Below are 4,744 nucleotides of genomic sequence, written 5' to 3' on the forward strand. Positions count from 1 at the left end.
TGGCAAGTACAGCGTTGGTAGAGAAATTATCCTTGCCCACTCGCACACATCCACATCCGTATCACATTCAATGGCTTAATGATGGTGGTAAAATAAAGGTAACACGTTCGGTACGTGTCCCCTTTTCGCTGGGTTCTTATTCTGATTATGCTGATTGCGATGTTATTCCTATGGAAGCATGCTCCTTGTTATTGGGTCGACCTTGGCAATATGATACTGATAGTTTACATCATGGTCGTTCAAATCATTATTCTTTCATGTTTAAAGGCCAGAAAATAATTATACATCCAATGACCCCTGACCAAATTTTGAAAGATGATCTTACTAGGGCTGCTAAAACTGCACAACAAGTCAAATCGACATCAGCCGCACCTATTAAATCTGAAATCAAGTTGCACTCTCCTGTTTTACTTGCTACACGTGCTGATTTTGATGATCTCCATGAAGCTCATATGCCCTGTTATGCACTTGTATGCTCGCGCATGCTTGTTCCGCTTGATGATGTACCGTCTTTGGATATACCCCCTGCTGTTGTTAACCTTTTGCAGGAGTATGCTGATGTTTATCCTACGGACTTACCACCGGGTCTTCCTCCCCTCCGTGGCATTGAGCATCAGATCGATCTCATCCCCGGCGCTTCTCTTCCGAACCGCGCCCCGTACCGTACAAATCCAGAGCAGACGAAGGAGATCCAGCGCCAGGTGCAGACGCTGCTTGATAAGGGTTACATTCGTGAGTCTCTTAGCCCTTGCTCGGTTCCTGTTTTACTCGTTCCAAAGAAAGATGGGTCATGGCGTATGTGCGTAGATTGTCGTGCTATTAATAACATCAGAGTTCGTTATCGATATCCTATTCCACGCCTTGATGATATGTTAGATGAGCTTAGTGGTGCCGTTATTTTCTCTAAGGTTGATTTGCGTAGCGGTTACCATCAGATTAGAATGAAACTCGGTGATGAATGGAAAACGGCTTTTAAAACGAAATTTGGTTTATATGAATGGTTGGTTATGCCATTTGGATTGACTAATGCTCCCAGCACCTTTATGCGTTTAATGAACGAAGTTCTATGGGCCTTCATAGGTTTGTTTGTTGTTGTTTATTTCAATGATATCCTTATTTACAGCAAGTCTATAGAGGAGCATTTAGAACATTTGCGTGCTGTTTTTGATGCTTTGCGTGCTGCTCGCTTGTTTGGTAACATGGAAAAGTGCACATTTTCACGCAACGTGTCTCGTTTCTTGGTTATGTGGTTACTCCGCAGGGCATTGAGGTGGATAGCAGCAAGATTGCTGCCATTCGGGAGTGGCCTACACCAACGACGGTCACAAAATTCTGAGCTTTCTTGGACTTGCCAGTTTCTACCGCAGATTTGTTTGTGAGTTTACCTCCATTGCAGCGCCTCTACATGAGCTTACAAAGAAAGATGTGCCATTTGCTTGGAGTGATTCGCAGGAGGTAGCGTTCAGCACTTTGAAAGATAAGTTAACCCAAGCTCCCCTCTTGCAATTGCCTGATTTTAATAAAGTTTTTGAGCTTGAATGCGATGCTAGCGGTATTGGGCTAGGTGCTGTTTTGTTACAAGAAGGAAAACCAGTTGCTTATTTTAGTGAAAAATTAAGCGGTGCTAGTCTGAAATATTCTACTTATGATAAGGAGCTTTACGCTTTAGTGCGCACTTTGCATACATGGCAGCACTATCTTTGGCATCGTGAGTTCATAATTCATTCTGATCATGAGGCTTTAAAACATATTCGTACCCAAACAAATCTGAACCGTCGTCATGCTAAATGGGTCGAATTCATTGAGTCCTTTCCTTACATTATTAAACACAAGAACGGGAAGGACAATGTTATTGCTGATGCTTTGTCTCGTCGCTATACCATGCTGTCACAATTAGATTTTAAAATCTTTGGTTTGGACACTGTGAAGGATCAATATGTTGACGATGCTGATTTTAAAGATGCTTTCGGCCATTGTATTAATGGGATACCATGGGGCAAATTTCACATACAGGATGGGTTCCTGTTTCGCGCTAACAAGCTGTGTGTTCCAGCTAGTTCGGTTCGTCTTTTGTTGTTACAGGAGGCACATGGAGGCGGTCTCATGGGGCATTTTGGCGTCTACAAAACGCATGAGGTGTTGGCTGCCCACTTCTTTTGGCCTCGGATGCGCGCTGATGTTGAGCGCCTTATTGCACGCTGCACTACTTGTCAGAAAGCTAAGTCACGGTTGAACAACCATGGTTTGTATATGCCTTTGCCTATCCCTTCTTCTCCTTGGCTTGATATCTCTATGGACTTTGTTTTGGGCTTGCCTAGAACTAAGAAGGGGAGGGATAGTATTTTTGTGGTTGTTGATAGATTCTCTAAAATGGCTCACTTTATACCTTGTCATAAAACTGATGATGCTAGCATTGTTGCTGAATTGTTCTTTAGAGAAATTATTCGTTTACATGGTATTCCAAAAACAATAGTCTCTGATCGCGATGCTAAGTTTCTAAGCCATTTTTGGAGATCTCTTTGGAATAAATTGGGAACTAAATTGTTGTTTAGCACTACTTGTCACCCTCAGACTGATGGACAAACTGAGGTAGTAAATAGAACTTTATCTACCATGCTTAGGGCTGTTTTAGACAAGAATTTGAGACGTTGGGAGGATTGCTTGCCTCTTGTTGAATTTGCTTACAATCATGCCACACATTCTTCTACAAAGATGTGCCCTTTCCAGATTGTTTATGGTTACATCCCTAGGGCACCTATTGATTTGATTTCACTTAATGCTGCGAACGCCCCACATGTAGATGCTGCTGCACATGTTGAACAAATGATTACCATACATGAACAAACGAAACAGAACATTACTGCTACTAATGCAAAAAATCAGGTTGCTGGTAGTAAAGGAAGAAAACATGTTACTTTTGAGCCAGGTGATATGGTTTGGTTGCAGAAAGGATCGGTTTCCTACTTTGCGCCGTTCTAAATTAATGCCTCGTGCTGCTGGTCCTTTTAAGGTGCTAACAAAGATTAATGATAATGCTTATATCCTTGACCTGCCTGCGGAATTTGGTGTTTCCACTAGATTTAATGTTGCAGATTTGAAACAATATATGGCCGAGGATGAGGAGTTGTCGTCGAGGACGACTTCACTTCAAGAAGGGGAGGATGATGAGGACATCACTATGAGTACGACTACACCAGCAGCACCTCCACATCAAGCGCCACATCCTTCATTAGCTGGGCCAATCACTCGGGCCCGTGCCAGAGATCTTAACTTCGTCATGCTACTGAAGAATGAGGGCCCAGAAGAATAGACGACCAGCCCAACTGCGGCCCATAGTGGACGACCTAGGGTTGGCCGCCCCTAGGGGCTGCGCCCCCTCTATTTATCCAGGAGCTGCGCCTCCTTTATTCTCAAGTTTTGTTTTACGTTAGCCTTAGCTACTCTCGAACACGCGCAAATCTGCGCTGTCTTCGTGTATTCAGAACTCCACCCTCGAGTAATAGATTAGATTGCTCGCATCTTTTCTTGTTCGTTCTTCGATTGCGCACAGGAAACGATCCTCGTGATTAGGCCGATCTCGCATCAGCAAGGTCGGTAACCACAGGGAGTTGGTTCAGCGATTGCATTGGCGCCTCGGGCTTGCTCGTCGTAGTCGGATCGCAAGGGTCATCTTCCGCCAAATCGGAACACTAAGGCCCCCTTCAGATATTTCAGTTCTCGAGCATAGTGTTTGGCTTCTAAAATTTCTTCTTTGGATAATCTTTTCCTCGAAGCATGTCGAATAATATAATCAAGATCTTCGGGCGGAGCTTCGGGAGCAGGAGATTTATCTTTTTCCGTCACGTCCTGCCCACTGCCATACCGACACTTGGAGATTCTTGCTTAGCCTTATCCTCAGTTACGGCAGGCTTCGTCTCAATGGGCACTGAAGGCCCAACTTCGGTTTCGGCCTAGGCCGTAGCACCTTCGGCAACTTTCTTCGCAGGGGCAGGAGTCAATGCCTTTGTGGTTTCCATAACAGCGTCTAGCACGCTGGCCATTCTCCTCCTCTTGGGAGTTGTGGTGGGAGCCTTTGTCACCTTCGGCAGTTCTGCCTCTACCGGTGGGATCTTTGGCAACACTATTTTTTTTCCAACTCTGGCTCTTTGGCCACACCATCTTTGGCTTTGGCTGACCCGACTATAGGCATCTTCGGCACTATAGTTGATCCTTCAGCGCTCCGAACGATGGGAGCATCTTGTTCCGCTTTGGCAGCGGAAGAGGTCTGTTGGGGACCTTCGGCTTACGAAGGTCCTCAAAAACAGGATTTAACAGTATTTCTGGAGTATAATGTGTGAACAGGTATCTTCGGACTCGAGTCGGTATCACAGCAGGAGAAGACCAAAATCATACGAAGGTTGATACAGCGCCGAAGATGTGAGCGGGAAAGCTTCGGCGTGGTAGCAGAAAATGAAACCGACTTAAAGATGAAAAGGCTATTCAGACCTTGGTGGATTACTATAGAATTGTTATCAAATGTAAAGGGCATGAATGTAATTTTGTATGGGCTGTGTCCCGTGCCTATAAATAGGTGAACAGTACCCCCGTACTGTTGACGGGGATTTGGCATTTTGCTTTTGTGTCACATCTGTACTTCTTTCTCTTTCCAAGCTGAAGGTACATTTGTAATTCAATGTTATTTCTGTTTCTTCATAATAATAATGCAAAAATAAATTAATAATACATATATGATTATCTATGTTAT

This window comes from Zea mays, chromosome 4, assembly GCF_902167145.1.
Source record: "Zea mays cultivar B73 chromosome 4, Zm-B73-REFERENCE-NAM-5.0, whole genome shotgun sequence".
Lineage (NCBI taxonomy): Eukaryota > Viridiplantae > Streptophyta > Magnoliopsida > Poales > Poaceae > Zea > Zea mays.